The sequence below is a fragment of the Pristiophorus japonicus genome, unplaced genomic scaffold (genome assembly GCF_044704955.1).
Source record: "Pristiophorus japonicus isolate sPriJap1 unplaced genomic scaffold, sPriJap1.hap1 HAP1_SCAFFOLD_49, whole genome shotgun sequence".
Lineage (NCBI taxonomy): Eukaryota > Metazoa > Chordata > Chondrichthyes > Pristiophoridae > Pristiophorus > Pristiophorus japonicus.
In genome coordinates, this window is record NW_027254395.1 from 5289778 (window position 1) to 5315513 (window position 25736).

The 25736-nt window shown below is 44.7% G+C and overlaps 19 non-coding genes across 19 annotated transcripts; all 19 read left to right on the plus strand.

Annotated features, from left to right (window-relative positions):
* The first annotated feature begins 67 nt into the window (after window positions 1-67).
* trnas-gcu (transfer RNA serine (anticodon GCU)) lies at window positions 68-149 on the plus strand. Its single transcript has one exon. It is a non-coding gene; the product is annotated as a tRNA-Ser (tRNA).
* Window positions 150-2077: 1928 nt separating this feature from the next.
* On the plus strand, window positions 2078-2166 carry trnar-ucg (transfer RNA arginine (anticodon UCG)). The gene is given in 2 exon segments: window positions 2078-2114; window positions 2131-2166. It is a non-coding gene; the product is annotated as a tRNA-Arg (tRNA).
* Window positions 2167-2411: 245 nt separating this feature from the next.
* Window positions 2412-2493, plus strand: trnas-gcu (transfer RNA serine (anticodon GCU)). The gene has a single exon. It is a non-coding gene; the product is annotated as a tRNA-Ser (tRNA).
* Window positions 2494-4755: 2262 nt separating this feature from the next.
* trnas-gcu (transfer RNA serine (anticodon GCU)) lies at window positions 4756-4837 on the plus strand. The gene has a single exon. It is a non-coding gene; the product is annotated as a tRNA-Ser (tRNA).
* A 1927-nt stretch (window positions 4838-6764) lies between these two features.
* On the plus strand, window positions 6765-6853 carry trnar-ucg (transfer RNA arginine (anticodon UCG)). The gene is given in 2 exon segments: window positions 6765-6801; window positions 6818-6853. It is a non-coding gene; the product is annotated as a tRNA-Arg (tRNA).
* Window positions 6854-7098: 245 nt separating this feature from the next.
* Window positions 7099-7180, plus strand: trnas-gcu (transfer RNA serine (anticodon GCU)). The gene has a single exon. It is a non-coding gene; the product is annotated as a tRNA-Ser (tRNA).
* A 1928-nt stretch (window positions 7181-9108) lies between these two features.
* Window positions 9109-9197, plus strand: trnar-ucg (transfer RNA arginine (anticodon UCG)). Its single transcript is given in 2 exon segments — window positions 9109-9145; window positions 9162-9197. It is a non-coding gene; the product is annotated as a tRNA-Arg (tRNA).
* A 245-nt stretch (window positions 9198-9442) lies between these two features.
* Window positions 9443-9524, plus strand: trnas-gcu (transfer RNA serine (anticodon GCU)). The gene has a single exon. It is a non-coding gene; the product is annotated as a tRNA-Ser (tRNA).
* Window positions 9525-11450: 1926 nt separating this feature from the next.
* trnar-ucg (transfer RNA arginine (anticodon UCG)) lies at window positions 11451-11539 on the plus strand. Its single transcript is given in 2 exon segments — window positions 11451-11487; window positions 11504-11539. It is a non-coding gene; the product is annotated as a tRNA-Arg (tRNA).
* Window positions 11540-11784: 245 nt separating this feature from the next.
* On the plus strand, window positions 11785-11866 carry trnas-gcu (transfer RNA serine (anticodon GCU)). Its single transcript has one exon. It is a non-coding gene; the product is annotated as a tRNA-Ser (tRNA).
* A 2260-nt stretch (window positions 11867-14126) lies between these two features.
* On the plus strand, window positions 14127-14210 carry trnas-gcu (transfer RNA serine (anticodon GCU)). The gene has a single exon. It is a non-coding gene; the product is annotated as a tRNA-Ser (tRNA).
* Window positions 14211-16137: 1927 nt separating this feature from the next.
* trnar-ucg (transfer RNA arginine (anticodon UCG)) lies at window positions 16138-16226 on the plus strand. Its single transcript is given in 2 exon segments — window positions 16138-16174; window positions 16191-16226. It is a non-coding gene; the product is annotated as a tRNA-Arg (tRNA).
* Window positions 16227-18481: 2255 nt separating this feature from the next.
* Window positions 18482-18570, plus strand: trnar-ucg (transfer RNA arginine (anticodon UCG)). The gene is given in 2 exon segments: window positions 18482-18518; window positions 18535-18570. It is a non-coding gene; the product is annotated as a tRNA-Arg (tRNA).
* Window positions 18571-18815: 245 nt separating this feature from the next.
* Window positions 18816-18897, plus strand: trnar-gcg (transfer RNA arginine (anticodon GCG)). Its single transcript has one exon. It is a non-coding gene; the product is annotated as a tRNA-Arg (tRNA).
* A 1928-nt stretch (window positions 18898-20825) lies between these two features.
* trnar-ucg (transfer RNA arginine (anticodon UCG)) lies at window positions 20826-20914 on the plus strand. The gene is given in 2 exon segments: window positions 20826-20862; window positions 20879-20914. It is a non-coding gene; the product is annotated as a tRNA-Arg (tRNA).
* A 245-nt stretch (window positions 20915-21159) lies between these two features.
* Window positions 21160-21241, plus strand: trnas-gcu (transfer RNA serine (anticodon GCU)). Its single transcript has one exon. It is a non-coding gene; the product is annotated as a tRNA-Ser (tRNA).
* Window positions 21242-23168: 1927 nt separating this feature from the next.
* trnar-ucg (transfer RNA arginine (anticodon UCG)) lies at window positions 23169-23257 on the plus strand. The gene is given in 2 exon segments: window positions 23169-23205; window positions 23222-23257. It is a non-coding gene; the product is annotated as a tRNA-Arg (tRNA).
* A 245-nt stretch (window positions 23258-23502) lies between these two features.
* trnas-gcu (transfer RNA serine (anticodon GCU)) lies at window positions 23503-23584 on the plus strand. The gene has a single exon. It is a non-coding gene; the product is annotated as a tRNA-Ser (tRNA).
* Window positions 23585-25512: 1928 nt separating this feature from the next.
* Window positions 25513-25601, plus strand: trnar-ucg (transfer RNA arginine (anticodon UCG)). Its single transcript is given in 2 exon segments — window positions 25513-25549; window positions 25566-25601. It is a non-coding gene; the product is annotated as a tRNA-Arg (tRNA).
* Window positions 25602-25736: the final 135 nt, after the last annotated feature.

Below are 25736 nucleotides of genomic sequence, written 5' to 3' on the forward strand. Positions count from 1 at the left end.
TTGCACATTATTTCTGTTTGGATACAAAAAGCAGGAGATTGAATGGCTGACGATATCTTATAGCAGAGACGAGGTGGCCGAGAGGTTAAGGCGATGGACTGCTAATCCATTGTGCGCTGCACGCATGGGTTCGAATCCCATTCTCGTCGTCGTTGGCTTGCAGCTTAACTACTTTTTGACATTCACATTTCATCTCATCTCCAAATTCCCCTTTTACTTACAGGGTTGCTGTACTTTCCTCATGTCATGTCTCAAATTAATAATATATTCGTCAAAAGGAGAACATTTGCAGTACAATGGCGAGGGACACTAATTCGATAGGTATCTGAGAGACAGCACATGCACGATGGGCCATAATATCATTTCTCACCACCGTCAGAATCTGAGAGCTGCAGTTTTCACTGTCGGCGGCTCGTTGGTCCACGGTTATGATTCTCCCTTCGGAATGATCACATTTGAAATGCGAGAGTCACGGGCCAAATCCCGGACGAGCCCCGCCATGTTTTACTCAAATTTCTGCTTCTAACAGCCGCTAGACATGTGAGAAAACAGACGTATTTCACGTTAAAACGTGTGCTTTTACGCCGATGTTCCCTTAGCATCCAAATCCCAGAGCAAAATGAAACCCGCTAAACTGAGTAAAGTTAAAATATCTCAGAGGTACTCGGCTCTGTGACTCGTTGGATAACCGAAAGCCTTGTTTGGTTCCGGCCGATACTTGATCAGTATATCTTCCTGTCTGTACGCATAAGTTCACCTCAATTGGGATAAGCATACATTCAGCGTCAATCTCCACCTCTGCCCTGAATATGAGTGCGTCCTGGTTCTCTAGAGCTGAAAAGATGAGAGAAGCTGCTTTTTGAATTCGTTCCTTGGCTGCCGAATTCAAAGCATACAGGAAATCAATCCGGGCTGGCAAAGCTGCCTGGTCTGATTAACAGGCGGTGATACCCTATATTGTAAGCATGTTCTCGTCTTCTGGCCTCAACATTAGGTTCAACGTATCAGATGATAAGCACCGCTCCTATTGTCTGGTAATGGTTCTGCTGTTCCCACTAACACTTCCTCTGGACCATCCTTTGTTACGTTATTGCCCGATTACCACCCACTTTGCCTTTCTCCATTGTGCCATGTATTATTTCATCACTCCTTCGTTCCGCTGCATCACAAACGTTCCCATTTGACATTTCTCACTGCGTATTTTTTCCAGGCGCTATTTTTGTTGAAAACATCTGTAATCTTTAAGTTTTTCCTGAAATATCGGAATTATTATCCGACAGAACGTGAAACCGGATTCTTCCTCCACAAAATCTGCACGACCTGCCGAGTTTTACATATTTATCTGTTTTTATTCATTCTATTTCCGTGTCCCTTTTAACGGGATTTGCTGTCTGTCCAATATCATTCTCTGTCTCTGTAAAATGGTGTGCTATCAGACCCTCATCATTCTGTGTCTGTTTCAAAGGGATGTGCTGTCCGTCCCGGATTACCAATTTGAAATTTCAAAACCTGCCTTTGGAGGTTAAGGAAAAGTAGTTTGTTTGTGTGTTTCAGACCGGGCTGGTTTTACGTCCTTCCCTCCCTCCTTGTCTATCACCTGTGGCTTCAATAACAGTCTCTGCGCCGCGTAGTCCTGAGCCCCATTGCACAATTGCCTTCAGGGATGATCGAAATCTCATTTTATTCTTTTAAAAGGGAACTGCTGTCAGTCAAGGGTCATTCTGCATCTGGGTAAAAGGGATGTCCTTGCAATCCCGGATCATTCTGTGTCTGTTTAAATGGGCTGGTTGTCAGTTCCGGTTCATAATCTTTCCCTTTAAAACGGATTTTCTCATAAACCCGGGTCATCCTGTATTGTTTGAGAAGGAGTATGATTGCAGCTGCAATGACCGAATTGTTAAACTATAGTGTTCCAATTTACATTGGGGTTGCCTGCGCCGGTGCGCACCCAGATCGCAGTGCATCTGTTCATTCACTCGAAATATGCTCATCTTTTCCTGAATCCACTCCTTGATATTGCAGTTGCCCCGAATTTGCTCGCAATATATACTACAACACAATGAATGCTGCTGGCAGCGGCCGCGTGGCCTAATGGATAAGGCGTCTGACTTCGATGACAACCGCAAAGTTATCAGAAGATTGCAGGTTCGAGTCCTGCCGCGGTCAACTTAGCTCGCTACGAGACATTTTATATTCTTTGTTGTGATTCTGCCGAGAAACCAACCATCTCTTCCAGTCACTCACCTGAAGTGAAGGAAGGCTGTTTGCTCAAAGAATCTCATGGCAAGTTTTCATCATTGTCGATCTGCATGCACGGGCAGAGCAAGCTGTGAAGTGGACTTTCTTGCACATTATTTCTGTTTGGATACAAAAAGCAGGAGATTGAATGGCTGACGATATCTTATAGCAGAGACGAGGTGGCCGTGAGGTTAAGGCGATGGACTGCTAATCCATTGTGCTCTGCACGCATGGGTTCGAATCCCATTCTCGTCGTCGTTGGCTTGCAGCTTAACCACTTTTTGACATTCACATTTCATCTCATCTCCAAATTCCCCTTTTACTTGCAGGGATGCTGTACTTTCCTCATGTCATGTCTCAAATTAATAATATATTCGTCAAAAGGAGAACAGTTGCAGTACAATGGCGAGGGGCACTAATTCGATAGGTATCTGAGAGACAGCAAATGCACGATGGGCCATAATATCATTTCTCACCACCGTCAGAATCTGAGAGCTGCGCTTTTCACTGTCGGCGGCTCGTTGGTCCACGGTTATGATTCTCCCTTCGGAATGATCACATTTGAAATGCGAGAGTCACGGGCCAAATCCCGGACGAGCCCCGCCATGTTTTACTCAAATTTCCGCTTCTAACAGCCGCTCGACATGTGAGAAAACAGACGTATTTCACGTTAAAATGCGTGATTTTACGCCGATGTTCCCTTAGCATCCAAATCCCAGAGCAAAGTGAAACCCGCCAAACTGAGTAAAGTTAAAATATCTCAGAGGTACTCGGCTCTGTGACTCGTTGGATAACCGAAAGCCTTGTTTGGTTCCGGCCGATACTTGATCAGTATATCTTCCTGTCTGTACGCATAAGTTCACCTCAATTGGGATAAGCATACATTCAGCGTCAATCTCCACCTCTGCCCTGAATATGAGTGCGTCCTGGTTCTCTAGAGCTGAAAAGATGAGAGAAGCTGCTTTTTGAATTCGTCCCTTGGCTGCCGAATTCAAAGCATACAGGAAATCAATCCGGGCTGGCAAAGCTGCCTGGTCTGATTAAAAGGCGGTGATACCCTATATTGTAAGCATGTTCTCGTCTTCTGGCCTCAACATTAGGTTCAACGTATCGGATGATAAGCACCGCTCCTATTGTCTGGTAATGGTTCTGCTGTTCCCACTAACACTTCCTCTGGACCATCCTTTGTTACGTTATTGCCCGATTACCACCCACTTTGCCTTTCTCCATTGTGCCATGTATTATTTCATCACTCCTTCGTTCCGCTGCATCACAAACGTTCCCATTTGACATTTCTCGCTGCGTATTTTTTCCAGGCGCTATTTTTGTTGAAAACATCTGTAATCTTTAAATTTTTCCTGAAATATCGGAATTATTATCCGACAGAACGTGAAACCGGATTCTTCCTCCACAAAATCTGCACGACCTGCCGAGTTTTACATATTTATCTGTTTTTATTCATTCTATTTCCGTGTCCCTTTTAAGGGGATTTGCTGTCTGTCCAAGATCATTCTCTGTCTCTGTAAAATGGTGTGCTATCAGACCCTCATCATTCTGTGTCTGTTTCAAAGGGATGTGCTGTCCGTCCCGGATTTCCAATTTGAAATTTCAAAACCTGCCTTTGGAGGTTAAGGAATAGTAGTTTGTTTGTGTGTTTCAGACCGGGCTGGTTTTACGTCCTTCCCTCCCTCCTTGTCTATCACCTGTGGCTTCAATAACAGTCTCTGCGCCGCGTAGTCCTGAGCCCCATTGCACAATTGCCTTTAGGGATGATCGAAATCTCATTTTATTCTTTTAAAAGGGAACTGCTGTCAGTCAAGGGTCATTCTGCATCTGGGTAAAAGGGATGTCCTTGCAATCCCGGATCATTCTGTGTCTGTTTAAATGGGCTGGTTGTCAGTTCCGGTTCATAATCTTTCCCTTTAAAACGGATTTTCTCATAAACCCGGGTCATCCTGTATTGTTTGAGAAGGAGTATGATTTCAGCTGCAATGACCGAATTGTTAAACTATAGTGTTCCAAATTACATTGGGGTTGCCTGCGCCGGTGCGCAACCAGATCGCAGTGCATCTGTTCATTCACTCGAAATATGCTCATCTTTTCCTGAATCCACTCCTTGATATTGCAGTTGCCCCGAATTTGCTCGCAATATATACAACAACACAATGAATGCTGCTGGCAGCGGCCGCGTGGCCTAATGGATAAGGCGTGTGACTTCGATGACAACCGCAAAGTTATCAGAAGATTGCAGATTCGAGTCCTGCCGCGGTCAATTTAGCTCGCTACGAGACATTTTATATTCTTTGTTGTGATTCTGCCGAGAAACCAACCATCTCTTCCAGTCACTCACCTGAAGTGAAGGAAGGCTGTTTGCTCAAAGAATCTCATGGCGAGTTTTCATCATTGTCGATCTGCATGCACGGGCAGAGCAAGCTGTGAAGTGGACTTTCTTGCACATTATTTCTGTTTGGATACAAAAAGCAGGAGATTGAATGGCTGACGATATCTTATAGCAGAGACGAGGTGGCCGTGAGGTTAAGGCGATGGACTGCTAATCCATTGTGCTCTGCACGCATGGGTTCGAATCCCATTCTCGTCGTCGTTGGCTTGCAGCATAACCTCTTTTTGACATTCACATTTCATCTCATCTCCAAATTCCCCTTTTACTTGCAGGGATGCTGTACTTTCCTCATGTCATGTCTCAAATTAATAATATATTCATCAAAAGGAGAACAGTTGCAGTACAATGGCGAGGGGCACTAATTCGATAGGTATCTGAGAGACAGCACATGCACGATGGGCCATAATATCATTTCTCACCACCGTCAGAATTGAGAGCTGCGCTTTTCACTGTCGGCGGCTCGTTGGTCCACGGTTATGATTCTCCCTTCGGAATGATCACATTTGAAATGCGAGAGTCACAGGCCAAATCCCGGACGAGCCCCGCCATGTTTTACTCAAATTTCCGCTTCTAACAGCCGCTCGACATGTGAGAAAACAGACGTATTTCACGTTAAAATGCGTGATTTTACGCCGATGTTCCCTTAGCATCCAAATCCCAGAGCAAAGTGAAACCCGCCAAACTGAGTAAAGTTAAAATATCTCAGAGGTACTCGGCTCTGTGACTCGTTGGATAACCGAAAGCCTTGTTTGGTTCCGGCCGATACTTGATCAGTATATCTTCCTGTCTGTACGCATAAGTTCACCTCAATTGGGATAAGCATACATTCAGCGTCAATCTCCACCTCTGCCCTGAATATGAGTGCGTCCTGGTTCTCTAGAGCTGAAAAGATGAGAGAAGCTGCTTTTTGAATTCGTCCCTTGGCTGCCGAATTCAAAGCAGACAGGAAATCAATCCGGGCTGGCAAAGCTGCCTGGTCTGATTAAAAAGCGGTGACAGCCTATATTGTAAGCATGTTCTCGTCTTCTGGCCTCAACATTAGGTTCAACGTATCGGATGATAAGCACCGCTCCTATTGTCTGGTAATGGTTCTGCTATTCCCACTAACACCTCCTCTGGACCATCCTTTGTTACGTTATTGCCCGATTACCACCCACTTTGCCTTTCTCCATTGTGCCATGTATTATTTAATCACTCCTGTGTTCCGCTGTATCACAAACGTTCCCATTTGACATTTCTCGCTGCGTATTGTTTCCAGGAGCTATTTTTGTTGAAAACATCTGTAATCTTTAACTTTTTCCTGAAATATCGGAATGATTATCCGACAGAACGTGAAACCGGATTCTTCCTCCACAAAATCTGCACGACCTGCCGAGTTTTACATATTTATCTGTTTTTATTCATTCTATATCCGTGTCCCTTTTAAGGTGATTTGCTGTCTGTCCGAGATCATTCTCTGTCTCTGTAAAATGGTGTGCTATCAGACCCTCATCATTCTGTGCCTGTTTCAAAGGGATGTGCTGTCTGTCCCGGATTTCCAATTTGAAATTTCAAAACCTGCCTTTGGATGTTAAGGAATATTAGTTTGTTTGTGTGTTTCAGACTGGGCTGGTTTTACGTCCCTCCCTCCCTCCTTGTATATCACCTGTGGCTTCAATAACAGTCTCTGCGCCGCGTGGTACTGAGCCCCACTGCGCAATTGCCTTCAGGGATGATCGAAATCTCATTTTATTCTTTTAAAAGGGAACTGCTGTCAGTCAAGGGTCATTCTGCATCTGGGTAAAAGGGATGTCCTTCCAATCCCGGATCATTCTGTGTCTGTTTAAATGGGCTGGTTGTCAGTTCCGGTTCATAATCTTTCCCTTTAAAACGGATTTTCTCATAAACCCGGGTCATCCTGTATTGTTTGAGAAGGAGTATGATTTCAGCTGCAATGACCGAATTGTTAAACTATAGTGTTCCAATTTACATTGGGGTTGCCTGCGCCATTGCGCACCCAGATCGCAGTGCATCTGTTCATTCACTCGAAATATGCTCATCTTTTCCTAAATCCACTCCTTGATATTGCAGTTGCCCCGAATTTGATCGCAATATCTACAACAACACAATGAATGTTGCTGGCAGCGGCCGCGTGGCCTAATGGATAAGGCGTCTGACTTCGATGACAACCGCAAAGTTATCAGAAGATTGCAGGTTCGAGTCCTGCCGCGGTCAACTTAGCTCGGTACGAGACATTTTATATTCTTTGTTGTGATTCTGCCGAGAAACCAACCATCTCTTCCAGTCACTCACCTGAAGTGAAGGAAGGCTGTTTGCTCAAAGAATCTCATGGCAAGTTTTCATCATTGTCGATCTGCATGCACGGGCAGAGCAAGCTGTGAAGTGGACTTTCTTGCACATTATTTCTGTTTGGATACAAAAAGCAGGAGATTGAATGGCTGACGATATCTTATAGCAGAGACGAGGTGGCCGAGAGGTTAAGGCGATGGACTGCTAATCCATTGTGCGCTGCACGCATGGGTTCGAATCCCATTCTCGTCGTCGTTGGCTTGCAGCTTAACTACTTTTTGACATTCACATTTCATCTCATCTCCAAATTCCCCTTTTACTTACAGGGTTGCTGTACTTTCCTCATGTCATGTCTCAAATTAATAATATATTCGTCAAAAGGAGAACATTTGCAGTACAATGGCGAGGGGCACTAATTCGATAGGTATCTGAGAGACAGCACATGCACGATGGGCCATAATATCATTTCTCACCACCGTCAGAATCTGAGAGCTGCAGTTTTCACTGTCGGCGGCTCGTTGGTCCACGGTTATGATTCTCCCTTCGGAATGATCACATTTGAAATGCGAGAGTCACGGGCCAAATCCCGGACGAGCCCCGCCATGTTTTACTCAAATTTCTGCTTCTAACAGCCGCTCGACATGTGAGAAAACAGACGTATTTCACGTTAAAACGTGTGATTTTACGCCGATGTTCCCTTAGCATCCAAATCCCAGAGCAAAATGAAACCCGCTAAACTGAGTAAAGTTAAAATATCTCAGAGGTACTCGGCTCTGTGACTCGTTGGATAACCGAAAGCCTTGTTTGGTTCCGGCCGATACTTGATCAGTATATCTTCCTGTCTGTACGCATAAGTTCACCTCAATTGGGATAAGCATACATTCAGCGTCAATCTCCACCTCTGCCCTGAATATGAGTGCGTCCTGGTTCTCTAGAGCTGAAAAGATGAGAGAAGCTGCTTTTTGAATTCGTCCCTTGGCTGCCGAATTCAAAGCATACAGGAAATCAATCCGGGCTGGCAAAGCTGCCTGGTCTGATTAAAAGGCGGTGATACCCTATATTGTAAGCATGTTCTCGTCTTCTGGCCTCAACATTAGGTTCAACGTATCAGATGATAAGCACCGCTCCTATTGTCTGGTAATGGTTCTGCTGTTCCCACTAACACTTCCTCTGGACCATCCTTTGTTACGTTATTGCCCGATTACCACCCACTTTGCCTTTCTCCATTGTGCCATGTATTATTTCATCACTCCTTCGTTCCGCTGCATCACAAACGTTCCCATTTGACATTTCTCGCTGCGTATTTTTTCCAGGCGCTATTTTTGTTGAAAACATCTGTAATCTTTAAATTTTTCCTGAAATATCGGAATTATTATCCGACAGAACGTGAAACCGGAATCTTCCTCCACAAAATCTGCACGACCTGCCGAGTTTTACATATTTATCTGTTTTTATTCATTCTATTTCCGTGTCCCTTTTAAGGGGATTTGCTGTCTCTCCAAGATCATTCTCTGTCTCTGTAAAATGGTGTGCTATCAGACCCTCATCATTCTGTGTCTGTTTCAAAGGGATGTGCTGTCCGTCCCGGATTTCCAATTTGAAATTTCAAAACCTGCCTTTGGAGGTTAAGGAATAGTAGTTTGTTTGTGTGTTTCAGACCGGGCTGGTTTTACGTCCTTCCCTCCCTCCTTGTCTATCACCTGTGGCTTCAATAACAGTCTCTGCGCCGCGTAGTCCTGAGCCCCATTGCACAATTGCCTTCAGGGATGATCGAAATCTCATTTTATTCTTTTAAAAGGGAACTGCTGTCAGTCAAGGGTCATTCTGCATCTGGGTAAAAGGGATGTCCTTGCAATCCCGGATCATTCTGTGTCTGTTTAAATGGGCTGGTTGTCAGTTCCGGTTCATAATCTTTCCCTTTAAAACGGATTTTCTCATAAACCCGGGTCATCCTGTATTGTTTGAGAAGGAGTATGATTTCAGCTGCAATGACCGAATTGTTAAACTATAGTGTTCCAATTTACATTGGGGTTGCCTGCGCCGGTGCGCAACCAGATCGCAGTGCATCTGTTCATTCACTCGAAATATGCTCATCTTTTCCTGAATCCACTCCTTGATATTGCAGTTGCCCCGAATTTGCTCGCAATATATACAACAACACAATGAATGCTGCTGGCAGCGGCCGCGTGGCCTAATGGATAAGGCGTCTGACTTCGATGACAACCGCAAAGTTATCAGAAGATTGCAGGTTCGAGTCCTGCCGCGGTCAACTTAGCTCGCTACGAGACATTTTATATTCTTTGTTGTGATTCTGCCGAGAAACCAACCATCTCTTCCAGTCACTCACCTGAAGTGAAGGAAGGCTGTTTGCTCAAAGAATCTCATGGCAAGTTTTCATCATTGTCGATCTGCATGCACGGGCAGAGCAAGCTGTGAAGTGGACTTTCTTGCACATTATTTCTGTTTGGATACAAAAAGCAGGAGATTGAATGGCTGACGATATCTTATAGCAGAGACGAGGTGGCCGTGAGGTTAAGGCAATGGACTGCTAATCCATTGTGCTCTGCACGCATGGGTTCGAATCCCATTCTCGTCGTCGTTGGCTTGCAGCATAACCACTTTTTGACATTCACATTTCATCTCATCTCCAAATTCCCCTTTTACTTGCAGGGATGCTGTACTTTCCTCATGTCATGTCTCAAATTAATAATATATTCGTCAAAAGGAGAACAGTTGCAGTACAATGGCGAGGGGCACTAATTCGATAGGTATCTGAGAGACAGCACATGCACGATGGGCCATAATATCATTTCTCACCACCGTCAGAATTGAGAGCTGCGCTTTTCACTGTCGGCGGCTCGTTGGTCCACGGTTATGATTCTCCCTTCGGAATGATCACATTTGAAATGCGAGAGTCACGGGCCAAATCCCGGACGAGCCCCGCCATGTTTTACCAAATTTCCGCTTCTAACAGCCGCTCGACATGTGAGAAAACAGACGTATTTCACGTTAAAATGCGTGATTTTACGCCGATGTTCCCTTAGCATCCAAATCCCAGAGCAAAGTGAAACCCGCCAAACTGAGTAAAGTTAAAATATCTCAGAGGTACTCGGCTCTGTGACTCGTTGGATAACCGAAAGCCTTGTTTGGTTCCGGCCGATACTTGATCAGTATATCTTCCTGTCTGTATGCATAAGTTCACCTCAATTGGGATAAGCATACATTCAGCGTCAATCTCCACCTCTGCCCTGAATATGAGTGCGTCCTGGTTCTCTAGAGCTGAAAAGATGAGAGAAGCTGCTTTTTGAATTCGTCCCTTGGCTGCCGAATTCAAAGCAGACAGGAAATCAATCCGGGCTGGCAAAGCTGCCTGGTCTGACTAAAAAGCGGTGACAGCCTATATTGTAAGCATGTTCTCGTCTTCTGGCCTCAACATTAGGTTCAACGTATCGGATGATAAGCACCGCTCCTATTGTCTGGTAATGGTTCTGCTATTCCCACTAACACTTCCTCTGGACCATCCTTTGTTACGTTATTGCCCGATTACCACCCACTTTGCCTTTCTCCATTGTGCCATGTATTATTTAATCACTCCTGCGTTCCACTGTATCACAAACGTTCCCATTTGACATTTCTCGCTGCGTATTGTTTCCAGGAGCTATTTTTGTTGAAAACATCTGTAATCTTTAACTTTTTCCTGAAATATCGGAATGATTATCCGACAGAACGTGAAACCGGATTCTTCCTCCACAAAATCTGCACGACCTGCCGAGTTTTACATATTTATCTGTTTTTATTCATTCTATATCCGTGTCCCTTTTAAGGGGATTTGCTGTCTGTCCGAGATCATTCTCTGTCTCTGTAAAATGGTGTGCTATCAGACCCTCATCATTCTGTGTCTGTTTCAAAGGGATGTGCTGTCTGTCCCGGATTTCCAATTTGAAATTTCAAAACCTGCCTTTGGATGTTAAGGAATATTAGTTTGTTTGTGTGTTTCAGACTGGGCTGGTTTTACGTCCCTCCCTCCCTCCTTGTATATCACCTGTGGCTTCAATAACAGTCTCTGCGCCGCGTGGTACTGAGCCCCACTGCGCAATTGCCTTCAGGGATGATCGAAATCTCATTTTATTCTTTTAAAAGGGAACTGCTGTCAGTCAAGGGTCATTCTGCATCTGGGTAAAAGGGATGTCCTTGCAATCCCGGATCATTCTGTGTCTGTTTAAATGGGCTGGTTGTCAGTTCCGGTTCATAATCTTTCCCTTTAAAACGGATTTTCTCATAAACCCGGGTCATCCTGTATTGTTTGAGAAGGAGTATGATTTCAGCTGCAATGACCGAATTGTTAAACTATAGTGTTCCAATTTACATTGGGGTTGCCTGCGCCGGTGCGCACCCAGATCGCAGTGCATCTGTTCATTCACTCGAAATATGCTCATCTTTTCCTAAATCCACTCCTTGATATTGCAGTTGCCCCGAATTTGATCGCAATATCTACAACAACACAATGAATGTTGCTGGCAGCGGCCGCGTGGCCTAATGGATAAGGCGTCTGACTTCGATGACAACCGCAAAGTTATCAGAAGATTGCAGGTTCGAGTCCTGCCGCGGTCAACTTAGCTCGGTACGAGACATTTTATATTCTTTGTTGTGATTCTGCCGAGAAACCAACCATCTCTTCCAGTCACTCACCTGAAGTGAAGGAAGGCTGTTTGCTCAAAGAATCTCATGGCAAGTTTTCATCATTGTCGATCTGCATGCACGGGCAGAGCAAGCTGTGAAGTGGACTTTCTTGCACATTATTTCTGTTTGGATACAAAAAGCAGGAGATTGAATGGCTGACGATATCTTATAGCAGAGACGAGGTGGCCGAGAGGTTAAGGCGATGGACTGCTAATCCATTGTGCGCTGCACGCATGGGTTCGAATCCCATTCTCGTCGTCGTTGGCTTGCAGCTTAACTACTTTTTGACATTCACATTTCATCTCATCTCCAAATTCCCCTTTTACTTACAGGGTTGCTGTACTTTCCTCATGTCATGTCTCAAATTAATAATATATTCGTCAAAAGGAGAACAGTTGCAGTACAATGGCGAGGGGCACTTATTCGATAGGTATCTGAGAGACAGCACATGCAGGATGGGCCATAATATCATTTCTCACCACCGTCAGAATCTGAGAGCTGCAGTTTTCACTGTCGGCGGCTCGTTGGTCCACGGTTATGATTCTCCCTTCGGAATGATCACATTTGAAATGCGAGAGTCACGGGCCAAATCCCGGACGAGCCCCGCCATGTTTTACTCAAATTTCTGCTTCTAACAGCCGCTCGACATGTGAGAAAACAGACGTATTTCACGTTAAAACGTGTGATTTTACGCCGATGTTCCCTTAGCATCCAAATCCCAGAGCAAAATGAAACCCGCTAAACTGAGTAAAGTTAAAATATCTCAGAGGTACTCGGCTCTGTGACTCGTTGGATAACCGAAAGCCTTGTTTGGTTCCGGCCGATACTTGATCAGTATATCTTCCTGTCTGTACGCATAAGTTCACCTCAATTGGGATAAGCATACATTCAGCGTCAATCTCCACCTCTGCCCTGAATATGAGTGCGTCCTGGTTCTCTAGAGCTGAAAAGATGAGAGAAGCTGCTTTTTGAATTCGTCCCTTGGCTGCCGAATTCAAAGCATACAGGAAATCAATCCGGGCTGGCAAAGCTGCCTGGTCTGATTAAAAGGCGGTGATACCCTATATTGTAAGCATGTTCTCGTCTTCTGGCCTCAACATTAGGTTCAACGTATCAGATGATAAGCACCGCTCCTATTGTCTGGTAATGGTTCTGCTGTTCCCACTAACACTTCCTCTGGACCATCCTTTGTTACGTTATTGCCCGATTACCACCCACTTTGCCTTTCTCCATTGTGCCATGTATTATTTCATCACTCCTTCGTTCCGCTGCATCACAAACGTTCCCATTTGACATTTCTCGCTGCGTATTTTTTCCAGGCGCTATTTTTGTTGAAAACATCTGTAATCTTTAAATTTTTCCTGAAATATCGGAATTATTATCCGACAGAACGTGAAACCGGATTCTTCCTCCACAAAATCTGCACGACCTGCCGAGTTTTACATATTTATCTGTTTTTATTCATTCTATTTCCGTGTCCCTTTTAAGGGGATTTGCTGTCTCTCCAAGATCATTCTCTGTCTCTGTAAAATGGTGTGCTATCAGACCCTCATCAATCTGTGTCTGTTTCAAAGGGATGTGCTGTCCGTCCCGGATTTCCAATTTGAAATTTCAAAACCTGCCTTTGGAGGTTAAGGAATAGTAGTTTGTTTGTGTGTTTCAGACCGGGCTGGTTTTACGTCCTTCCCTCCCTCCTTGTCTATCACCTGTGGCTTCAATAACAGTCTCTGCGCCGCGTAGTCCTGAGCCCCATTGCACAATTGCCTTCAGGGATGATCGAAATCTCATTTTATTCTTTTAAAAGGGAACTGCTGTCAGTCAAGGGTCATTCTGCATCTGGGTAAAAGGGATGTCCTTGCAATCCCGGATCATTCTGTGTCTGTTTAAATGGGCTGGTTGTCAGTTCCGGTTCATAATCTTTCCCTTTAAAACGGATTTTCTCATAAACCCGGGTCATCCTGTATTGTTTGAGAAGGAGTATGATTTCAGCTGCAATGACCGAATTGTTAAACTATAGTGTTCCAATTTACATTGGGGTTGCCTGCGCCATTGCGCACCCAGATCGCAGTGCATCTGTTCATTCACTCGAAATATGCTCATCTTTTCCTAAATCCACTCCTTGATATTGCAGTTGCCCCGAATTTGATCGCAATATCTACAACAACACAATGAATGCTGCTGGCAGCGGCCGCGTGGCCTAATGGATAACGCGTCTGACTTCAATGACAACCGCAAAGTTATCAGAAGATTGCAGGTTCGAGTCCTGCCGCGGTCAACTTAGCTCGCTACGAGACATTTTATATTCTTTGTTGTGATTCTGCCGAGAAACCAACCATCTCTTCCAGTCACTCACCTGAAGTGAAGGAAGGCTGTTTGCTCAAAGAATCTCATGGCAAGTTTTCATCATTGTCGATCTGCATGCACGGGCAGAGCAAGCTGTGAAGTGGACTTTCTTGCACATTATTTCTGTTTGGATACAAAAAGCAGGAGATTGAATGGCTGACGATATCTTATAGCAGACACGAGGTGGCCGAGAGGTTAAGGCGATGGACTGCTAATCCATTGTGCGCTGCACGCATGGGTTCGAATCCCATTCTCGTCGTCGTTGGCTTGCAGCTTAACTACTTTTTGACATTCACATTTCATCTCATCTCCAAATTCCCCTTTTACTTTCAGGGTTGCTGTACTTTCCTCATGTCATGTCTCAAATTAATAATATATTCGTCCATAGGAGAACAGTTGCAGTACAATGGCGAGGGGCACTAATTCGATAGGTATCTGAGAGACAGCACATGCACGATGGGCCATAATATCATTTCTCACCACCGTCAGAATCTGAGAGCTGCGCTTTTCACTGTCGGCGGCTCGTTAGTCCACGGTTATGATTCTCCCTTCGGAATGATCACATTTGAAATGCAAGAGTCACGGGCCAAATCGCGGACGAGCCCCGCCATGTTTTACTCAAATTTCTGCTTCTAACAGCCGCTCGACATGTGAGAAAACAGACGTATTTCACGTTAAAACGTGTGATTTTACGCCGATGTTCCCTTAGCATCCAAATCCCAGAGCAAAATGAAACCCGCCAAACTGAGTAAAGTTAAAATATCTCAGAGGTACTCGGCTCTGTGACTCGTTGGATAACCGAAAGCCTTGTTTGGTTCCGGCCGATACTTGATCAGTATATCTTCCTGTCTGTACGCATAAGTTCACCTCAATTGGGATAAGCATACATTCAGCGTCAATCTCCACCTCTGCCCTGAATATGAGTGCGTCCTGGTTCTCTAGAGCTGAAAAGATGAGAGAAGCTGCTTTTTGAATTCGTCCCTTGGCTGCCGAATTCAAAGCATACAGGAAATCAATCCGGGCTGGCAAAGCTGCCTGGTCTGATTAAAAGGCGGTGATACCCTATATTGTAAGCAGGTTCTCGTCTTCTGGCCTCAACATTAGGTTCAACGTATTAGATGATAAGCACCGCTCCTATTGTCTGGTAATGGTTCTGCTATTCCCACTAACACTTCCTCTGGACCATCCTTTGTTACGTTATTGCCCGATTACCACCCACTTTGCCTTTCTCCATTGTGCCATGTATTATTTAATCACTCCTTCGTTCCGCTACATCACAAACGTTCCCATTTGACATTTCTCGCTGCGTATTTTTTCCAGGCGCTATTTTTGTTGAAAACATCTGTAATCTTTAAATTTTTCCTGAAATATCGAATTATTATCCGACAGAACGTGAAACCGGATTCTTCCTCCACAAAATCTGCACGACCTGCCGAGTTTTACATATTTATCTGTTTTTATTCATTCTATTTCCGTGTCCCTTTTAAGGGGATTTGCTGTCTGTCCAAGATCATTCTCTGTCTCTGTAAAATGGTGTGCTATCAGACCCTCATCATTCTGTGTCTGTTTCAAAGGGATGTGCTGTCTGTCCCGGATTTCCAATTTGAAATTTCAAAACCTGCCTTTGGAGGTTAAGGAATAGTAGTTTGTTTGTGTGTTTCAGACCGGGCTGGTTTTACGTCCTTCCCTCCCTCCTTGTCTATCACCTGTGGCTTCAATAACAGTCTCTGCGCCGCGTAGTCCTGAGCCCCATTGCACAATTGCCTTCAGGGATGATCGAAATCTCATTTTATTCTTTTAAAAGGGAACTGCTGTCAGTCAAGGGTCATTCTGCATCTGGGTAAAAGGGATGTCCTTGCAATCCCGGATCATTCTGTGTCTGTTTAAATGGGCTGGTTGTCAGTTCCGGTTCATAATCTTTCCCTTTAAAACGGATTTTCTCATAAACCCGGGTCATCCTGTATTGTTTGAGAAGGAGTATGATTTCAGCTGCAATGACCGAATTGTTAAACTATAGTGTTCCAATTTACATTGGGGTTGCCTGCGCCGGTGCGCACCCAGATCGCAGTGCATCTGTTCATTCACTCGAAATATGCTCATCTTTTCCTGAATCCACTCCTTGATATTGCAGTTGCCCCGAATTTGATCGCAATATCTACAACAACACAATGAATGTTGCTGGCAGCGGCCGCGTGGCCTAATGGATAAGGCGTCTGACTTCGATGACAACCGCAAAGTTATTAGAAGATTGCAGGTTCGAGTCCTGCCGCGGTCAACTTAGCTCGCTACGAGACATTTTATATTCTTTGTTGTGTTTCTGCCGAGAAACCAACCATCTCTTCCAGTCACTCACCTGAAGTGAAGGAAGACTGTTTGCTCAAAGAATCTCATGGCAAGTTTTCATCATTGTCGATCTGCATGCACGGGCAGAGCAAGCTGTGAAGTGGACTTTCTTGCACATTATTTCTGTTTGGATACAAAAAGCAGGAGATTGAATGGCTGACGATATCTTATAGCAGACACGAGGTGGCCGAGAGGTTAAGGGGATGGACTGCTAATCCATTGTGCGCTGCACGCATGGTTTCGAATCCCATTCTCGTCGTCGTTGGCTTGCAGCTGAACTACTTTTTGACATTCACATTTCATCTCATCTCCAAATTCCCCTTTTACTTACAGGGATGCTGTACTTTCCTCATGTCATGTCTCAAATTAATAATATATTCGTCAAAAGGAGAACAGTTGCAGTACAATGGCGAGGGGCACTAATTCGATAGGTATCTGAGAGACAGCACATGCACGATGGGCCATAATATCATTTCTCACCACCGTCAGAATCTGAGAGCTGCGCTTTTCACTGTCGGCGGCTCGTTGGTCCACGGTTATGATTCTCCCTTCGGAATGATCACATTTGAAATGCGAGAGTCACGGGCCAAATCCAGGACGAGCCCCGCCATGTTTTACTCAAATTTCCGCTTCTAACAGCCGCTCGACATGTGAGAAAACAGACGTATTTCACGTTAAAATGCGTGATTTTACGCCGATGTTCCCTTAGCATCCAAATCCCAGAGCAAAATGAAACCCGCCAAACTGAGTAAAGTTAAAATATCTCAGAGGTACTCGGCTCTGTGACTCGTTGGATAACCGAAAGCCTTGTTTGGTTCCGGCCGATACTTGATCAGTATATCTTCCTGTCTGTACGCATAAGTTCACCTCAATTGGGATAAGCATACATTCAGCGTCAATCTCCACCTCTGCCCTGAATATGAGTGCGTCCTGGTTCTCTAGAGCTGAAAAGATGAGAGAAGCTGCTTTTTGAATTCGTCCCTTGGCTGCCGAATTCAAAGCATACAGGAAATCAATCCGGGCTGGCAAAGCTGCCTGGTCTGATTAAAAGGCGGTGATACCCTATATTGTAAGCATGTTCTCGTCTTCTGGCCTCAACATTAGGTTCAACGTATCAGATGATAAGCACCGCTCCTATTGTCTGGTAATGGTTCTGCTATTCCCACTAACACTTCCTCTGGACCATCCTTTGTTACGTTATTGCCCGATTACCACCCACTTTGCCTTTCTCCATTGTGCCATGTATTATTTAATCACTCCTTCGTTCCGCTACATCACAAACGTTCCCATTTGACATTTCTCGCTGCGTATTTTTTCCAGGCGCTATTTTTGTTGAAAACATCTGTAATCTTTAAATTTTTCCTGAAATATCGGAATTATTATCCGACAGAACGTGAAACCGGATTCTTCCTCCACAAAATCTGCACGACCTGCCGAGTTTTACATATTTATCTGTTTTTATTCATTCTATTTCCGTGTCCCTTTTAAGGGGATTTGCTGTCTGTCCAAGATCATTCTCTGTCTCTGTAAAATGGTGTGCTATCAGACCCTCATCATTCTATGTCTGTTTCAAAGGGATGTGCTGTCCGTCCCGGATTTCCAATTTGAAATTTCAAAACCTGCCTTTGGAGGTTAAGGAATAGTAGTTTGTTTGTGTGTTTCAGACCGGGCTGGTTTTACGTCCTTCCCTCCCTCCTTGTCTATCACCTGTGGCTTCAATAACAGTCTCTGCGCCGCGTAGTCCTGAGCCCCATTGCACAATTGCCTTCAGGGATGATCGAAATCTCATTTTATTCTTTTAAAAGGGAACTGCTGTCAGTCAAGGGTCATTCTGCATCTGGGTAAAAGGGATGTCCTTGCAATCCCGGATCATTCTGTGTCTGTTTAAATGGGCTGGTTGTCAGTTCCGGTTCATAATCTTTCCCTTTAAAACGGATTTTCTCATAAACCCGGGTCATCCTGTATTGTTTGAGAAGGAGTATGATTTCAGCTGCAATGACCGAATTGTTAAACTATAGTGTTCCAATTTACATTGGGGTTGCCTGCGCCGGTGCGCACCCAGATCGCAGTGCATCTGTTCATTCACTCGAAATATGCTCATCTTTTCCTGAATCCACTCCTTGATATTGCAGTTGCCCCGAATTTGCTCGCAATATATACAACAACACAATGAATGCTGTTGGCAGCGGCCGCGTGGCCTGATGGATAAGGCGTCTGACTTCGATAACAACCGCAAAGTTATCAGAAGATTGCAGGTTCGAGTCCTGCCGCGGTCAACTTAGCTCGCTACGAGACATTTTATATTCTTTGTTGTGATTCTGCCGAGAAACCAACCATCTCTTCCAGTCACTCACCTGAAGTGAAGGAAGGCTGTTTGCTCAAAGAATCTCATGGCAAGTTTTCATCATTGTCGATCTGCATGCACGGGCAGAGCAAGCTGTGAAGTGGACTTTCTTGCACATTATTTCTGTTTGGATACAAAAAGCAGGAGATTGAATGGCTGACGATATCTTATAGCAGAGACGAGGTGGCCGTGAGGTTAAGGCGATGGACTGCGAATCCATTGTGCTCTGCACGCATGGGTTCGAATCCCATTCTCGTCGTCGTTGGCTTGCAGCTTAACCACTTTTTGACATTCACATTTCATCTCATCTCCAAATTCCCCTTTTACTTACAGGGATGCTGTACTTTCCTCATGTCATGTCTCAAATTAATAATATATTCGTCAAAAGGAGAACAGTTGCAGTACAATGGCGAGGGGCACTAATTCGATAGGTATCTGAGAGACAGCACATGCACGATGGGCCATAATATCATTTCTCACCACCGTCAGAATCTGAGAGCTGCGCTTTTCACTGTCGGCGGCTCGTTGGTCCACGGTTATGATTCTCCCTTCGGAATGATCACATTTGAAATGCGAGAGTCACGGGCCAAATCCCGGACGAGCCCCGCCATGTTTTACTCAAATTTCCGCTTCTAACAGCCGCTCGACATGTGAGAAAACAGACGTATTTCACGTTAAAATGCGTGATTTTACGCCGATGTTCCCTTAGCATCCAAATCCCAGAGCAAAGTGAAACCCGCCAAACTGAGTAAAGTTAAAATATCTCAGAGGTACTCGGCTCTGTGACTCGTTGGATAACCGAAAGCCTTGTTTGGTTCCGGCCGATACTTGATCAGTATATCTTCCTGTCTGTACGCATAAGTTCACCTCAATTGGGATAAGCATACATTCAGCGTCAATCTCCACCTCTGCCCTGAATATGAGTGCGTCCTGGTTCTCTAGAGCTGAAAAGATGAGAGAAGCTGCTTTTTGAATTCGTCCCTTGGCTGCCGAATTCAAAGCAGACAGGAAATCAATCCGGGCTGGCAAAGCTGCCTGGTCTGATTAAAAGGCGGTGACTGCCTATATTGTAAGCATGTTCTCGTCTTCTGGCCTCAACATTAGGTTCAACGTATCGGATGATAAGCACCGCTCCTATTGTCTGGTAATGGTTCTGCTATTCCCACTAACACCTCCTCTGGACCATCCTTTGTTACGTTATTGCCCGATTACCACCCACTTTGCCTTTCTCCATTGTGCCATGTATTATTTCATCACTCCTGCGTTCCGCTGTATCACAAACGTTCCCATTTGACATTTCTCGCTGCGTATTGTTTCCAGGAGCTATTTTTGTTGAAAACATCTGTAATCTTTAACTTTTTCCTGAAATATCGGAATGATTATCCGACAGAACGTGAAACCGGATTCTTCCTCCACAAAATCTGCACGACCTGCCGAGTTTTACATATTTATCTGTTTTTATTCATTCTATATCCGTGTCCCTTTTAAGGGGATTTGCTGTCTGTCCGAGATCATTCTCTGTCTCTGTAAAATGGTGTGCTATCAGACCCTCATCATTCTGTGTCTGTTTCAAAGGGATGTGCTGTCCGTCCCGGATTTCCAATTTGAAATTTCAAAACCTGCCTTTGGAGGTTAAGGAATAGTAGTTTGTTTGTGTGTTTCAGACCGGGCTGGTTTTACGTCCTTCCCTCCCTCCTTGTCTATCACCTGTGGCTTCAATAACAGTCTCTGCGCCGCGTAGTCCTGAGCCCCATTGCACAATTGCCTTCAGGGATGATCGAAATCTCATTTTATTCTTTTAAAAGGGAACTGCTGTCAGTCAAGGGTCATTCTGCATCTGGGTAAAAGGGATGTCCTTGCAATCCCGGATCATTCTGTGTCTGTTTAAATGGGCTGGTTGTCAGTTCCGGTTCATAATCTTTCCCTTTAAAACGGATTTTCTCATAAACCCGGGTCATCCTGTATTGTTTGAGAAGGAGTATGATTTCAGCTGCAATGACCGAATTGTTAAACTATAGTGTTCCAATTTACATTGGGGTTGCCTTAGCCGGTGCGCACCCAGATCGCAGTGCATCTGTTCATTCACTCGAAACATGCTCATCTTTTCCCAAATCCACTCCTTGATATTGCAGTTGCCCCGAATTTGCTCGCAATATATACAACAACACAATGAATGCTGCTGGCAGCGGCCGCGTGGCCTAATGGATAAGGCGTCTGACTTCGATGACAACCGCAAAGTTATCAGAAGATTGCAGGTTCGAGTCCTGCCGCGGTCAATTTAGCTCGCTACGAGACATTTTATATTCTTTGTTGTGATTCTGCCGAGAAACCAACCATCTCTTCCAGTCACTCACCTGAAGTGAAGGAAGGCTGTTTGCTCAAAGAATCTCATGGCAAGTTTTCATCATTGTCGATCTGCATGCACGGGCAGAGCAAGCTGTGAAGTGGACTTTCTTGCACATTATTTCTGTTTGGATACAAAAAGCAGGAGATTGAATGGCTGACGATATCTTATAGCAGAGACGAGGTGGCCGTGAGGTTAAGGCGATGGACTGCTAATCCATTGTGCTCTGCACGCATGGGTTCGAATCCCATTCTCGTCGTCGTTGGCTTGCAGCATAACCACTTTTTGACATTCACATTTCATCTCATCTCCAAATTCCCCTTTTACTTGCAGGGATGCTGTACTTTCCTCATGTCATGTCTCAAATTAATAATATATTCATCAAAAGGAGAACAGTTGCAGTACAATGGCGAGGGGCACTAATTCGATAGGTATCTGAGAGACAGCACATGCACGATGGGCCATAATATCATTTCTCACCACCATCAGAATTGAGAGCTGCGCTTTTCACTGTCGGCGGCTCGTTGGTCCACGGTTATGATTCTCCCTTCGGAATGATCACATTTGAAATGCGAGAGTCACAGGCCAAATCCCGGACGAGCCCCGCCATGTTTTACTCAAATTTCCGCTTCTAACAGCCGCTCGACATGTGAGAAAACAGACGTATTTCACGTTAAAATGCGTGATTTTACGCCGATGTTCCCTTAGCATCCAAATCCCAGAGCAAAGTGAAACCCGCCAAACTGAGTAAAGTTAAAATATCTCAGAGGTACTCGGCTCTGTGACTCGTTGGATAACCGAAAGCCTTGTTTGGTTCCGGCCGATACTTGATCAGTATATCTTCCTGTCTGTACGCATAAGTTCACCTCAATTGGGATAAGCATACATTCAGCGTCAATCTCCACCTCTGCCCTGAATATGAGTGCGTCCTGGTTCTCTAGAGCTGAAAAGATGAGAGAAGCTGCTTTTTGAATTCGTCCCTTGGCTGCCGAATTCAAAGCAGACAGGAAATCAATCCGGGCTGGCAAAGCTGCCTGGTCTGATTAAAAAGCGGTGACAGCCTATATTGTAAGCATGTTCTCGTCTTCTGGCCTCAACATTAGGTTCAACGTATCGGATGATAAGCACCGCTCCTATTGTCTGGTAATGGTTCTGCTATTCCCACTAACACCTCCTCTGGACCATCCTTTGTTACGTTATTGCCCGATTACCACCCACTTTGCCTTTCTCCATTGTGCCATGTATTATTTAATCACTCCTGTGTTCCGCTGTATCACAAACGTTCCCATTTGACATTTCTCGCTGCGTATTGTTTCCAGGAGCTATTTTTGTTGAAAACATCTGTAATCTTTAACTTTTTCCTGAAATATCGGAATGATTATCCGACAGAACGTGAAACCGGATTCTTCCTCCACAAAATCTGCACGACCTGCCGAGTTTTACATATTTATCTGTTTTTATTCATTCTATATCCGTGTCCCTTTTAAGGTGATTTGCTGTCTGTCCGAGATCATTCTCTGTCTCTGTAAAATGGTGTGCTATCAGACCCTCATCATTCTGTGTCTGTTTCAAAGGGATGTGCTGTCTGTCCCGGATTTCCAATTTGAAATTTCAAAACCTGCCTTTGGATGTTAAGGAATATTAGTTTGTTTGTGTGTTTCAGACTGGGCTGGTTTTACGTCCCTCCCTCCCTCCTTGTATATCACCTGTGGCTTCAATAACAGTCTCTGCGCCGCGTGGTACTGAGCCCCACTGCGCAATTGCCTTCAGGGATGATCGAAATCTCATTTTATTCTTTTAAAAGGGAACTGCTGTCAGTCAAGGGTCATTCTGCATCTGGGTAAAAGGGATGTCCTTCCAATCCCGGATCATTCTGTGTCTGTTTAAATGGGCTGGTTGTCAGTTCCGGTTCATAATCTTTCCCTTTAAAACGGATTTTCTCATAAACCCGGGTCATCCTGTATTGTTTGAGAAGGAGTATGATTTCAGCTGCAATGACCGAATTGTTAAACTATAGTGTTCCAATTTACATTGGGGTTGCCTGCGCCATTGCGCACCCAGATCGCAGTGCATCTGTTCATTCACTCGAAATATGCTCATCTTTTCCTAAATCCACTCCTTGATATTGCAGTTGCCCCGAATTTGATCGCAATATCTACAACAACACAATGAATGTTGCTGGCAGCGGCCGCGTGGCCTAATGGATAAGGCGTCTGACTTCGATGACAACCGCAAAGTTATCAGAAGATTGCAGGTTCGAGTCCTGCCGCGGTCAACTTAGCTCGGTACGAGACATTTTATATTCTTTGTTGTGATTCTGCCGAGAAACCAACCATCTCTTCCAGTCACTCACCTGAAGTGAAGGAAGGCTGTTTGCTCAAAGAATCTCATGGCAAGTTTTCATCATTGTCGATCTGCATGCACGGGCAGAGCAAGCTGTGAAGTGGACTTTCTTGCACATTATTTCTGTTTGGATACAAAAAGCAGGAGATTGAATGGCTGACGATATCTTATAGCAGAGACGAGGTGGCCGAGAGGTTAAGGCGATGGACTGCTAATCCATTGTGCGCTGCACGCATGGGTTCGAATCCCATTCTCGTCGTCGTTGGCTTGCAGCTTAACTACTTTTTGACATTCACATTTCATCTCATCTCCAAATTCCCCTTTTACTTACAGGGTTGCTGTACTTTCCTCATGTCATGTCTCAAATTAATAATATATTCGTCAAAAGGAGAACAGTTGCAGTACAATGGCGAGGGGCACTAATTCGATAGGTATCTGAGAGACAGCACATGCACGATGGGCCATAATATCATTTCTCACCACCGTCAGAATCTGAGAGCTGCAGTTTTCACTGTCGGCGGCTCGTTGGTCCACGGTTATGATTCTCCCTTCGGAATGATCACATTTGAAATGCGAGAGTCACGGGCCAAATCCCGGACGAGCCCCGCCATGTTTTACTCAAATTTCTGCTTCTAACAGCCGCTCGACATGTGAGAAAACAGACGTATTTCACGTTAAAACGTGTGATTTTACGCCGATGTTCCCTTAGCATCCAAATCCCAGAGCAAAATGAAACCCGCTAAACTGAGTAAAGTTAAAATATCTCAGAGGTACTCGGCTCTGTGACTCGTTGGATAACCGAAAGCCTTGTTTGGTTCCGGCCGATACTTGATCAGTATATCTTCCTGTCTGTACGCATAAGTTCACCTCAATTGGGATAAGCATACATTCAGCGTCAATCTCCACCTCTGCCCTGAATATGAGTGCGTCCTGGTTCTCTAGAGCTGAAAAGATGAGAGAAGCTGCTTTTTGAATTCGTCCCTTGGCTGCCGAATTCAAAGCATACAGGAAATCAATCCGGGCTGGCAAAGCTGCCTGGTCTGATTAAAAGGCGGTGATACCCTATATTGTAAGCATGTTCTCGTCTTCTGGCCTCAACATTAGGTTCAACGTATCAGATGATAAGCACCGCTCCTATTGTCTGGTAATGGTTCTGCTGTTCCCACTAACACTTCCTCTGGACCATCCTTTGTTACGTTATTGCCCGATTACCACCCACTTTGCCTTTCTCCATTGTGCCATGTATTATTTCATCACTCCTTCGTTCCGCTGCATCACAAACGTTCCCATTTGACATTTCTCGCTGCGTATTTTTTCCAGGCGCTATTTTTGTTGAAAACATCTGTAATCTTTAAATTTTTCCTGAAATATCGGAATTATTATCCGACAGAACGTGAAACCGGATTCTTCCTCCACAAAATCTGCACGACCTGCCGAGTTTTACATATTTATCTGTTTTTATTCATTCTATTTCCGTGTCCCTTTTAAGGGGATTTGCTGTCTCTCCAAGATCATTCTCTGTCTCTGTAAAATGGTGTGCTATCAGACCCTCATCATTCTGTGTCTGTTTCAAAGGGATGTGCTGTCCGTCCCGGATTTCCAATTTGAAATTTCAAAACCTGCCTTTGGAGGTTAAGGAATAGTAGTTTGTTTGTGTGTTTCAGACCGGGCTGGTTTTACGTCCTTCCCTCCCTCCTTGTCTATCACCTGTGGCTTCAATAACAGTCTCTGCGCCGCGTAGTCCTGAGCCCCATTGCACAATTGCCTTCAGGGATGATCGAAATCTCATTTTATTCTTTTAAAAGGGAACTGCTGTCAGTCAAGGGTCATTCTGCATCTGGGTAAAAGGGATGTCCTTGCAATCCCGGATCATTCTGTGTCTGTTTAAATGGGCTGGTTGTCAGTTCCGGTTCATAATCTTTCCCTTTAAAACGGATTTTCTCATAAACCCGGGTCATCCTGTATTGTTTGAGAAGGAGTATGATTTCAGCTGCAATGACCGAATTGTTAAACTATAGTGTTCCAATTTACATTGGGGTTGCCTGCGCCGGTGCGCAACCAGATCGCAGTGCATCTGTTCATTCACTCGAAATATGCTCATCTTTTCCTGAATCCACTCCTTGATATTGCAGTTGCCCCGAATTTGCTCGCAATATATACAACAACACAATGAATGCTGCTGGCAGCGGCCGCGTGGCCTAATGGATAAGGCGTCTGACTTCGATGACAACCGCAAAGTTATCAGAAGATTGCAGGTTCGAGTCCTGCCGCGGTCAACTTAGCTCGCTACGAGACATTTTATATTCTTTGTTGTGATTCTGCCGAGAAACCAACCATCTCTTCCAGTCACTCACCTGAAGTGAAGGAAGGCTGTTTGCTCAAAGAATCTCATGGCAAGTTTTCATCATTGT